Consider the following 13,759-nt stretch of genomic DNA (forward strand, 5'->3'; position numbering starts at 1 on the left):
CTTTAGGTTGAGTAGGCCGAAGGAAAAATGAGTTGTTTATTGAATTTATTAGAGGTAGTCTGTTTAAAGGGGTGGGGTTATTATTTCCAGTGGAGGAGAAAAAATCATTAAAGATGTTGGCTATTTTTTGGGGATCGTTTATTGTGCCTTGTTGAGGTGTTTTGATTTTAAAATTTACTTTATTTTTAGATGTGTTTTTATTTGTCTCATTATTTATTATATGCCACATAGCTTTGGTTTTATTCTGGGAGTTTCGGAACTGACTCTTATTGTGTAGTTTTTTAGATGTATGAATTGCTTTTTTTAATATTTTGCTATATAATTTGTAATGATTTTTTATAATATTATTTTCAGACTGTTGTACTATTATTTTTAATAGCCTTTTGTTGCGGCAAGACGTTTTTATCCCCGGTGTCAAATAGGATTTATTTGGTTTTAATGTTATGTTAATTTTTGGAATGCATTTATTAAGAATATTTTTCAAAGTGTTTTCGAATGAATAATAGTTATCGTTTACAGTTTTATTTATATTAATTATAGTATCCCATTTTATTTTTTGGAGTTCGTTTTTAAAATTATTTATATTTTTATCACTGAATAATCTTTTCCTTATAACCCAGGGCTGTGTATTTATTGAAATAGTGGGTGTACTAAATAGAATACCCTTGTGATCTGAGAATCCTAATTCGTTTACACTCAATTTCCAGTGCGTAGTTTTAAAGTTTGTAAACAATAAATCTATGCAAGTAGAGCCAGAAAGTGTTACCCTAGTGGCTTCCTGAACTTTTTGGTGAAAATTATGTGAGAGCATCAAGTTACATATTCTATGTTTTTATTTGTTATCTGAAAGAAAATTTATATTTAGATCACCTCCGATTATAACACGTTTTTTCTTGTCTTTACGAGCAATTATGCTCAATAATTTATTTGAGTGAGAGTGAGAATCAATAGACGATCCCCAAATTGTGTTATCTCTCCGCGGAGACCGCGGGCTGCCGGTGGAAACTTTAAATAAGGCCGCCGATGGCCCGGCCGGGTGACATGGCAAGCTGTCATCAAAATCAACAAACAGTGAAATGACAAATTTTATCATGTTTACTCATGATTTTTGGCTTGCTGCTTACGATTGCCCACTGCCTATGAAAAACTAAATACCTACTTACCTATACTTAGTGTCCCGACATCGCGCCGTACAGCTCCTCGCTCCTGAGTGTATAACATCTTTTTCCATTTTGTGTGCATTTAGTAATCGATTCACAGAATCAAGACTATTTTTTATTTTATTGTGTGTTGTACATAATTACTTTATATTTAATAGTACGTATTTATTCCTTTTTTACGATTTTATTTGTAGGTAAGTACTCAATGCTGTTAATATTTTATAATAATAGCTGTTAAGTTTGTATTTTATATTTATAGTGTTTATGCCTTCGCAACCGTGCCTGAATCCGCCGGAGTTGCTGCATTGCCCCGTGTGCTCGGACGGAAAGCAATACGAAGGTCGGCGAGGTCTCGCTATCCATACGGCTTACCGGCATGGCACCCGTGTGGCTATCGACCCCCCGATTCCTAGCGCTTCTCAAACTGCAGGGTCTTCCTCCGCCGGGGGCCCTACAGCGACACCGCCGCCAGCAGAAATATCGCTTGCGGACAGGCTCGGGCTGTTGAAGGCCAACATTCCAATTGTGAAAAGAATACCCCGTGGTGCGCGTTTCACCGTCGCACGCTGCCTCACCGAGTGTGTGGCCAAAGTCGTCGCGGAAAATTCTGTTAAAGCATGGGAGCGTCTGCTCACGTTTCCATTCACAGTTTTGCACGTTGAAAAATCAAAAAAGGTATCACTCACCTCCCAAATTAAAACCAACACGTCTTCTTTATCTGATCTACCAGACATCCCTCAAAATTCTCATAATACACGCTCAACTCATAATTCGCTTCATACGAAAATAAAATCTATAGAAAATAAACTTTCGGAAGGGAACGTGAGTGGTGCTGCCCGACTTTTATTTTCTAGCGACGACTTGGCTGCGCACTCGGCCGCTACCTACGCCGCCTTAAAAGAAAAACACCCAGAGCCTCCCATTTCTTCAAGACTGCCAGATCCTCCCTCCGTCGATGATCCCTCTGTGATTGTCATTGAAGATGCAGTGAGTCAGGCCATAACTTCGTTCACCAACGGATCCGCCGGCGGGATGGATGGCTTGTCTCCTCAGCATTTAAAAGATCTGAGTGCGATGACACTAGGCGATGCGAGGTCGGCCCTACTCAGAGAAATAACAGCTTTAATCAACCTGATGCTTTCAGGCCGCGTAAACACAGATATTGTGCCTTGTTATACGGCGCGAACCTGGTGGCGTTGGCCAAGAAGGACGGCGGTATCCGCCCGATTGCGGTTGGGTGCACCCTCAGACGCTTAGCCTCCAAACTATGCTGCAGACAATTCAACCAAAGGCTAACAAGGATCTTTAAACCTCGACAACTAGGATTCGCCGTAAAGGGTGGTTGTGAGGCAGCAGTGCACGCTGCGCGTATATTCCTCAATCGTCCGGACTATACGAAGTGTTTGTAAAAATAGATGTCAAAAATGCATTTAATTTGGTCGACCGCGGTGCTCTGTTAGCAGAAGTAAAAAAAGAGCTACCAGAACTTTACAAATACATTTGGCAATGCTACGGAGCACCTTCAAAATTACTTTTTGGAAATGATATTATCTTGTCAAGTATGGGCTGCCAACAGGGAGATCCGCTTGGGCCTGCCATTTTTAGTTTGGTCATTCACCCCATCATCTCTAGTCTAAATTCAAAATTCAATTGTTGGTACTTAGATGACGGCTCCCTTGGCGGAGACGCACTAACCGTACTACAAGATATACAATCTATCATAGATAAATTTTCAAAAATCGGGCTTGCATTAAATTTCACTAAATGCGAAATTTTTATTCCAGATCACGTTCCATTTAATACAAAAATAGATATACTAACAAATTTTAACGCAGTTTTACCTAATATTTCCGTTCATTCAAAAACATCCCTAACCCTTTTAGGCTCACCAATTTTTGAAGAATCAATCGCACCCGTCATTAACTGTAAATTAAATTTATTCAATAATACATCAGACCTCCTATTTAAAATAAATGGCCCCATATGGCTCTTTTCATCATCCGTTTTTGCTTATTTACACCCAAATTTATGTATTTACTCCGCAGTTGCCCAATTTGGAAATTTCCGTCCATCCTGTCTTCCATAGACTCCTCCCTTCAGGCAACCCTTTCCAAAACACTGAACATTCATCTCGACAATAGTTCATGGACCCAAGCGGTTCTACCCATAAGGCTGGGTGGACTGGGCGTTCGCACTTCGGCCAGTTTGGCTCTACCCGCGTTCCTGTCCTCAGTATACGGCTCGCTGTCTCTCGTCGGTATTATTTTAAACCTTCCTTAGATACCTGACGATGAGATAGCGAATCTAAGTGAGGCCAGGGAGGCCTGGTGTGAGTCGTGTCCGGGTGAGGACATCCCAGTCGCCCGTCACATTCAGCGGGCTTGGGACTCCCCTCCCTTAAAAGCAGCTCATACCACACTTCTTCAGGATAGTCCGGACGACTTCGAACGTGCCCGAATTCTAGCCGTATCAGCCCCCGAGTCGGGCCATTGGCTACGAGCACTCCCTTCCCGTCAAATAGGCACCGTTTTGGACCCAAGTAGCTTGAGAATAGCTATATACTTAAGGCTTGGGTCCAAAATATGTGTCCCTCACACTAGCGCCTGTGGCAAAAACGTCGATCAGCTGGGCCGACATGGCCTTTCATGCCCCAAAAGCGCCGGCCGCCTATTTCGCCACGGTGCCATCAATGATTTGGTCCGACGGTCGCTTGCCACCGCCTCTGTGCCTGCGATTCTCGAACCCGCAGGCATGGCGAGGGACGATGGCAAGCGCCCCGAAGGGGGCACATTGGTGCCGTGGAAACTAGGTAGGGCCCTGGTGTGGGACGCAACGTGCGTAGATACCTTCGCACAGTCCCATATCCAGGCGACCCGCACCCAGGCCGGCGGCGCGGCTGACCAGGCCCAGATTCTCAAGCGCCGCAAATATTCGTCCTTACTTAAGGACTACGAGTTTGCGGCGCTCGCGGTAGAGACACTGGGCCCTTGGTCAGCCGACATGCAGGCCTTTGTGAGGGCCCTGTCGGGGCGGCTGATTGACGCCACAGGGGACCCCAGAGCTGGCGCGTATTTCTCGCAACGAATCGCCCTGGCGGTTTAGCGAGGAAACGACGCCAGCGTAATGGGTACCATGCCACAGGCGGACCTGCTAGAGGGGGTATTCTTTTTATAAATAGGTTTTTATTTTATAGGTAAGTTTCTTTTATTTTAGTATTAATTTTAATTTCTTTGTAGTTTTAGTTTATTTTAATAAGTTATTTTATATTCAATATGTTACACAGTATAAGTATAGGTAACGTTACAATGTTCGATTTGTCTTCTTAGTTCTCTTAATTACAATTTTAAGTAACTTAATTAATTTTCCTTCTTTTGAACATTGTATTTATACCTAAAAAAACATAGAGAAAATCTAAAAACAGAATAAGGCACTAATCAGTCCTGAAGTTGGTTACTTATTTTAAAGGATTTTCCTCGATCAGCCATGTAAAATATAATTATTTATGTGGTGAGGTCTCTCAGACACTATAGAAACATTACTATTTTTGTGAGGTGACGTCTGACAGACGCCATAATTACTATGAACAATTACGTACGTAGTACATATTTTTATGAGGTGAGGTCTGTCCACTGAAATATGAAACCTATGGAAGTGAAACGTCAACGAATAATGCGTGCCACTGTGACGTCATTTTAGGACTAAACATGGCGGTTTTAGTGCTGCCCAGAAGATTTTTACTGTTACTAGGTGTTATCGATACATTGATACCTTTTTAACGTTCTCGGCTCATTTTATTTAAAATACTAAGTATGTATTATTTGTGCAGTTTATGTTTTAATAGGAAGTAAGTAAATAAATAAAAATTCTTTATTAGTATATTGTTATGTGAAAAGATACTTTGATTGAGTAAGATGTGTGGAGTCTAGGACAATTTCGTGCTTCAAATTTGACAGGTAAACGAGTTGACGCTGTACTACTCAATACATATTGCGATTTTTGCGGTAACACTGATTTTCAAAAGTTGACGTTTGACAACTTAGTGACTGCAAAACACATGGCGCAGTACAGCGCCATCTGTTTTGGATGTCAGAATAAGTGTACGTGTTTTTCTTGGACTTTACCTCTCTATTACAATCAATTTTGTTGTGTTGCTAACCCTGAAGTCTGTAACACACTACCGCACTGCACCTCGACCTTGGTGCGCCGTATCTATAAGTGAGAGCGATACGAAATTCAAGCTTATTAAGCGACGGGTGAAAAAAAACAAAACACCTTCAGAACATTTTTTTATTACAAAAAAAGGAATGACTTCCGCTCTTCAACTTCTTCAACATTTATTCAGCAAATAGGCCACAAGGGCATTTTTATACGTCAACATTGAATTTACATACAGGCAAAAATAATAACAATACATTAACCATTTTATAAATTACAACTATATGTATATGGTCTCTTAATGTCGAATTTATAAAAAAACTTTAATAATGATATAAAAAAGCCCGCAGGGCAGCTTGTGGAGTAACGACCCCACGGACCCGAGTGCTCCTGAGAGTCGGTCAGGGTCTCCATCTCCAGCTCTTTCTTTTTATGTTCATTTCTTGGTAAGCTATAAAAATGATTTAATTATTAAATTAAGATAATTTAGTTGGTTTGAAGCGGGGTAGCATGATAAAATAAGAAAATATAAATAGGCAATCATAATATGTCGATATCAAAGTCGATAAATAAAGTACAACCCTAGCTGAAATGTTTACATTATTTAAGCGTAAAAATATAGTTAAATAAATCCAATCACTTCATGAACTATAACTGCACAGAAGAACCTTGCTATTTATAATGTGAAACATCCTTAAATTTCCCAGGAACATTAACAATAACCAATATTTTTCATGTAAATTATAGCGTACCTGTGTATGGTTAAAGATGGCTGATTTGGTGGTTTTCTTATGCCGCACCCTAATACACTACACACTGGCATATTCGCGACGTAATTATTCACATTTGGCTTCAATTATTTTCAATCACAAGCAAAATATTGAAAGATAATTAATAATTTTAATTTTCACCACGACTTTTTGACAGGACAAGTACCGGTTGAACTGACCATAGACCTATATAATAGGGACAAGACATATTGTTCTATACGTACAATTGCTTATAGAAATAGCACCCATTTTGACGGCACACACATAAATATATATCTATCTCGTTTTTACTCAGCACTGTAACCCATAGCAAAAAAAGGTGACAGTATTTCAGTACGGACATAAAGTGTTCCATGAAAATACGTAAATACCTAATGCGGCCGAAAATCCGCCATGTTTAGTCACGCAAATGTCATTGTCTGTCAGTTCAGCAGGTACTTGTCCTGTCAAAAAGTCGTGGTGAAAATTAAAATTATTGATTATCTTTCAATATTTTGCTTGTGATTGAAAATAATTGAAGCCAAATGTGAATAATTACGTCGCGAATATGCCAGTGTGTAGTGTATTAGGGTGCGGCATAAGAAAACCACCAAATCAGCCATCTTTAACCATACACAGGTACGCTATAATTTACATGAAAAATATTGGTTATTGTTAATGTTCCTGGGAAATTTAAGGATGTTTCACATTATAAATAGCAAGGTTCTTCTGTGCAGTTATAGATCATGAAGTGATTGGATTTATTTAACTATATTTTTACGCTTAAATAATGTAAACATTTCAGCTAGGGTTGTACTTTATTTATCGACTTTGATATCGATATATTATGATTGCCTATTTATATTTTCTTATTTTATCATGCTACCCCGCTTCAAACCAACTAAATTATCTTAATTTAATAATTAAATCATTTTTATAGCTTACCAAGAAATGAACAGAAAGAGCTGGAGATGGAGACCCTGACCGACTCTCGGGAGCACTCGGGTCCGTGGGGTCGTTACTCCACAAGCTGCCCTGCGGGCTTTTTTAAGAGACCATATACATATAGTTGTAATTTATAAAATGGTTAATGTATTGTTATTATTTTGACGTATAAAAATGCCCTTGTGGCCTATTTGCTGAATAAATGTTGAAGAAGTTGAAGAGCGGAAGTCATTCCTTATTTTTGTAATAAAAAAATGTTCTGAAGGTGTTTTGTTTTTTTTCACCCGTCGCTTAATAAGCTTGAATTTTGTATCGCTCTCACTTATAGATACGGCGCACCAAGGTCGAGGTGCAGTGCGGTAGTGTGTTACAGACTTCAGGGTTAGCAACACAACAAAATTGATTGTAATAGAGAGGTTAAGTCCAAGAAAAACACGTACACTTATTCTGACATCCAAAACAGATGGCGCTGTACTGCGCCATGTGTTTTGCGGTCACTAAGTTGTCAAACGTCAACTTTTGAAAATCAGTGTTACCGCAAAAATCGCAATATGTATTGAGTAGTACAGCGTCATCTCGTTTACCTGTCAAATTTGAAGCACGAAATTGTCCTAGACTCCACACATCTTACTAAATCAAAGTATCTTTTCACATAACAATATACTAATAAAGAATTTTTATTTATTTACTTACTTCCTATTAAAACATAAACTCCACAAATAATACATACTTAGTATTTTAAATAAAATGAGCCGAGAACGTTAAAAAGGTATCGATGTATCGATAAAACCTAGTAACAGTAAAAATCTTCTGGGCAGCACTAAAACCGCCATGTTTAGTTCTAAGATGACGTCACAGTGGCACGCATTATTCGTTGACGTTTCACTTCCATAGGTTTCATATTTCAGTGGAACTGACAGACAATGACATTTGCGTGACTAAACATGGCGGATTTTCGGCCGCATTAGGTATTTACGTATTTTCATGGAACACTTTATGTCCGTACTGTCACCTTTTTTTGCTATGGGTTACAGTACTGAGTAAAAACGAGATAGATATATATTTATGTGTGTGCCGTCAAAATGGGTGCTATTTCTATAAGCAATTGTACGTATAGAACAATATGTCTTGTCCCTATTATATAGGTCTATGGGTCTGTCAGACCCAGGACTTATTGCTGTGCTCACGTCTGTGGGACACCCGCAGCTCATATCTTCCGGTGCATGCACCACGTTGCCGCTAGGGCATCACTGTCCGATGCCGCGAGTCGTTTGAGGAAGGTAATGAGCGAGACAGAGCTATATCGGCCCGTACGCCGACATAGCATCAAAAAAAATATTTGGCGGTGTCTGACAGACCGCACATCAGTCGCAAAGGGTTAAACAATTATGGCCTGGATCTTAATCTTTGTGTTTCTAAGATGTATTTAAGAAGTGAGCCACCCAGATTTTTGTGGTTTAGTAATAGCCATATAGACCTTGGTGCGGTGCGGTAGTCTGTTACGGCTTTAACACCGGGCCTCTATACACTATACAACTTGGATTGCGATTTTTCGTTGGCCATGCCCCCAACATGGATGTGAACGTTTCGTTTCACGCTGTTTTAAATAAATAGTTAAGTAACTGTTTTTTCGTATCTAAATTTTATGTTTATTTTCAAATTACATTCTAAAATAAGTCTGATACGGCTATTAGACTTGAATTCCCAGTCTATAGTTCGTTTTTTTTAGCATTAGAAAGAACTCCACAGAAGCAAGCGTGCAGTTTTTATCAGGCTCTTTAATTGTTAATAATTATTGAATTATCTAATGTAGCACGGTCAATACATATAATTTACTTCAAATTATTACCGCTAAAAGTGACGGATTTGGAAACACAAGCTTACTTCTGCGAAGTTCTTTCTAATGCTAAAAAAACGAACTATAGTAAATAAATTATTTTAAGCCAATGACCCCAACAAATCGCAACGATAAGTGAAGTTGAATTTTTACGTCTGTAAACCTCCTTTGACCCGTTCGATGACATTTACATTTGTCTGTCTGTTTAGTCTGTGGGACAATCCGTCCGCGAGCGGTTGTTGCTTACATTATTATTATTTTACTTAAGTTGATTATAAAGTTGAAATAGCTAATTTAATCTTAGGTTTTAATTATGTTACCTTCATCTGTTGCAAATATTGTGTATTGATTTGTAGAACGTTGTTTATTTGTTCAGTGAAAAATTAAAGAGCTATTTAAATTATCCATTCTTTGTCTGATAGTTTGCCGTCGATAACAATAGAAAGTGAGGAAGAATTAAGCAAAAATAAAGGATTAAATGGCATGCTAATCGACAACGCAGTTTGGAATTACACATCAGAACGGTATGTATTTATTTGGCACAAGTAAGAAAATTCACAGCTCTAAATTTTAAGTTTAAGTATAGGTAGTTTTAAAACTAAATTTAGGTCGAAGTATTTGTTTCTGTTGAAACAAAGGGTCGTTGAAGACAAACAAAATAACTTTCATTGGACCTTACATGTTAATCTCTTTTGTGCACATTCAACTTTTTTTAGCAACCTTAGTTTCTGTTATTCAATAATTTTTTACCTTTAATTTTAATATATTTGCTGTGTAAATAAGTAGTTAAATTAAGTGTCAAATATCTTATATTAAAATGACATAAATAATTATTTGCATGCCGCATGTGCAGGGCTTCCCCCAGTTTTTCCATTTCTTTCGTATTCTGTGCTGTTCTCCACCAGTATCTATCATAATTTCTAGTAATAGTATTCTCATCACTCAAGATCATGTTATGTGTTTATTCACAATGTCAATGGGGTTAGCCGGTCGAAGTATTTAGCAGATGGTACCAGCATATCTTGCCCTGTCAATCCCTAGAATTGTGTCAAATTCTTGTTTTATTTTAAATATAATTTTATGCCCTGGATTCCAGCCCTTTAAGCCCTTCTCTAGTTGAGTTCTATGAGATTTGGCATAGAACATGAGTAGAGAAAGGGGCAAGCTATGATGGTGCCATATAATTATGCTAATCTTTGCCAGTTGCCAACCCCATTGCAAACAGTGTGATCCAATGCCACAATAGTGGTCATAATATGCAGGTCCTGAACACATCATAGAGATCTTATATGTGAGTAAATAATTAGGCTATAATATACTTGTGTGATGTTTTATGAAGCTCGCTTTTAGCTTGTTTAATAAACCCACACACTTTATATAGTAGTCACATAATTCATATAAACTACTATTGTATGCAGTATAGGGTATATTGATACCATTAGTATGGAAATTATGTAGTAAAATTATGTTATATTTTTTTAGATATTGTTATGTTCTTCTGTTGTTAGTTAATCTTGAAATTTTTTTATTTCATGAATTATTTAAGTATTTTAAGTAATATCTGCAAGATACCTTCTTCTTTCCCCTGCCCTTATCCCACGTTATGTGGGGTCGGCACAACATGTTTTTCTCTTCCATTCTCCTCTGTCTTTCGTCTCCTCAGCACTCACTCCTTTCTTTCTCATATCCTCTTTCACACAATCCATCCATCGTTTTTTGGGTCTACCATACGCTCTCCGTCCATCAACATTCATCCCTAACATTCTTTTGCCTATATGGCATTCATCCCTCCTCATTACATGCCCATACCACGCTAACCTAGTACTCCTCATTTTCTCCGTTACTGGAGCTACTTTCAAACTTCCTCTTATATACTCATTCTTAATACGATCCTTTCTCGTCACTCCACACATCCATCTCAGCATTCTCATTTCCGCTGCGTGCACTCTTCTTTCATCCGCTACTTTCGACGCCCAGCATTCTGATCCATACATTACAACAGGTCTCACGATCGTTCTGTATATTTTCCCCTTAAGTTTAAGGGGCATTCGTGGATCGCAAGTTGTTCCAGAGACCTGTCGCCATTTCATCCATCCCACATTTATTCTATTTTTCACGTCTCGGTCGATGTTTCCGTCACTTTGGATCAATGACCCAAGGTACCGGAAGTCAGAGCAGACTGGTAGGGATACACCATCTAAGGCAATATGGGAAAAACTGGATAGACCACCGAAATCGCAGAACATGTGCTCCGTTTTGGTTCTGCTTATTTTGAGTCCCACACTTTCCAGCTTTTCTTGCCATTTTCCCAGCCTGCTCTGGACCTCAAGTGCATTTTCTCCGACAAGAACAATGTCGTCGGCAAACAGCATACACCAAGGTGCCTCCTCCTGTATGTTCGATGTCAGAGCATCCATAACCAGGAGGAACAAATACGGGCTTAAGGCCGACCCCTGGTGTAAACCTACCGCCACATTGAACTTGTCGGTTACTCCTGCTTCCGACCTGACGTGAGTACTGGCTCTGTCATACATCGCCTGAACAAGCCGTACATACTTCTCTGGCATTCCTTTCTCTCTCATAGACCACCACAGAACCTTACGGGGGACTCTATCGTATGCCTTTTCCAAGTCCACGAACACCATGTGCAAGTTCTTTTGCGCAAGTCTGTATTTTTCGCACAGCTGGCGAAGTGCAAATATGGCGTCCGTAGTTCCCCGGCCCGGCATAAACCCAAATTGGTTCTGTGTTACCTCACTTTCTTCTCTCATTCGTCTCGCTACCACTTTTTCCCATATCTTCATACTATGTGACATGAGCTTTATTCCCCGATAGTTGTTGCAATCCTGTACATCACCCTTATTCTTAAAAACGGGCACCAGTGAACTGTTGCACCATTCATCAGGGATCGCCTCTTCTTGCAACAACTTATTAAAGAATAAAGTCAGCCACTTCCATCCATCCGCTTTCAGAAACTTCCATACTTCCACAGGTATACCATCTGGCCCGACCGCTTTCCCATTCTTCATACCTTGCACAGCCATCTTTACCTCTTCTACAGTGATCTCCTTCACCATACCAATGTTGCTTCTAACATTTTCTAGCACTCCACTCCAGTCGTTCTCTTCGTTCATAAGTTTATTGAAGTAGTTCTTCCAGCGTTCTTTTATGCTCTTGTCATCCGTCAAAATCTTTCCTGCTTCGTCTCTCATACATTTCATATGATTTATATCTCTTGCATTCCTCTCTCTCTCTCTTGCTATTCTGTAAAGATCTTTTTGGCCTTGTGGGCTCTCTAGGAAATCGTACAATTTATCTTGTACCTTGGCCCTTGCGATTGCAACTGCTTTCTTAGCCATCTTTTTACTTGTAAGATAAGCTGACCTCTTGATTTCTTTCTCTCTATCGTTACCCTCTTCCACACTCTTCCATTCTTTAAAAGCATTCTTCTTTTCTTTCAGAATCATTCGCACATCTTCATTCCACCACCATGTATCCCTATCAATCTTTCCTTTCCCTGTTGTTTCCCCAAAAACATCCCTCGCTACACTTCTTAAACATACTGCCATTTCATTCCAGCAATCATTCGCTCTCATCTCTGCCATATCACCCATTCCTACCATCTTATCGACTATTCTTTTTCTAAATTCTTCAGATAAATCCCTGTCACTCAATCCATGCCATTTCGTTCTAGGTGGGGGCTTCGAGTTCTTTTGCAAGTGCTGTACTTTAAGATTTAAGTCTAGAATCAGTAACCTATGCTGGAAAACTAGGCTCTCACTGGGTATTACTTTGCAGTCCTTAGCCGACTGTATTTTGCTCCTTCTTAGAAGAAAGTAATCTATTTGGGTAGAGTGTTGGCCACTACGGTATGTAATAAGGTGTTGTTCTTTCTTTTGATAGTAGGTGTTCACTATGGCTAAGTCAAAGGCTAAGGCTGCTTCCAGAAGAGCTTCACCCTCTTGATTGCTGACTCCGTAACCACTGCCCCCATGCACTCTTTCATATCCGTCATTCATTCTTCCCACATGTCCATTAAAATCTCCTCCAATATATATCTCCTCACATTCTGGTATTCCCATAATTACCCCATCCAAATCCTCCCAGAATTTCTCTTTCAAACTATCATCACATCCAGTCTGCGGTGCATATACACTAATTACATTTAAAATCAAGTTTTCTATCAACAATTTCACGATAATTACTCTATCATTCACTCTCTTTACATCCATCACCTTGTTTTTCAGCTCCTTATCTAACACTACACCCACCCCATTTCTTTTCCCATCACTACCGCAATAATAAAACTTGTAACCCGCCCCAATTTCTCTAGCTTTCTGTCCCTTCCACTTCGTCTCCTGCAGACATGCTACGTTTATTCGTCTTCTTTCCAAAACATCCGCTAACTCTCTTCCTCTTCCAGTCATCGTACCTATATTCCAACTTGCAATCCTCAGTCTTATTTCCCGGACTAGCTTCTTACGCTGCCCCCGTCCCTGGTGCAGCAACCCTCGTCCATTTCTCACAGCCGCCGGGTGCTGCGCCTGCGCGTCGCCTGCGGGGTACGCCCTAGCATTATCGCATATCCTATCATCTGTCGCACTCATGTCATGTTGTAAATGATTTGGCATATATTTTTACGATCGGCCGCCTGCCTGACATCAACCCTCCTTGGGAATTCTTCGTCGATAAGGATAGATAGACTGGAGAAGGGAAATGGAAGGATAAGGGTAAGGGTTTGGGATACTAGCGTCACGGAGACAGATGGAAACTTTAGGCTGATAATACAAATAGTACAAAGTAGTACCTACTCTTTATTGCACACCACTGACCACTTTAAACTAATTGTGAATAGGTTTTGAAATGCCTCTGAATTGGTTAAAAAAAGTATAATTGGAGGTGTGAGTGAAAAA

The 13,759-nt window shown here is 39.5% G+C and overlaps 2 protein-coding genes across 2 annotated transcripts in view; both read left to right on the forward strand.

Moving 5' to 3' along the window:
- LOC134806774 (uncharacterized) overlaps positions 1-13,759 on the forward strand; it is a 123,600-nt gene that overhangs the window by 67,157 nt on the left and 42,684 nt on the right. The gene's annotated exons all lie outside the window — the stretch shown is intronic.
- LOC134806812 (uncharacterized) overlaps positions 9,068-13,759 on the forward strand; it is a 44,521-nt gene continuing 39,829 nt past the window's right edge. Inside the window, exon 1 of the mRNA XM_063780197.1 lies at positions 9,068-9,370. The gene's annotated coding sequence lies outside the window, so the exon portion shown is untranslated. The remainder of the gene's footprint in view (positions 9,371-13,759) is intronic.

The sequence above is a fragment of the Cydia splendana genome, chromosome 3 (assembly GCF_910591565.1).
Source record: "Cydia splendana chromosome 3, ilCydSple1.2, whole genome shotgun sequence".
In the NCBI taxonomy this organism is placed as follows: domain Eukaryota; kingdom Metazoa; phylum Arthropoda; class Insecta; order Lepidoptera; family Tortricidae; genus Cydia; species Cydia splendana.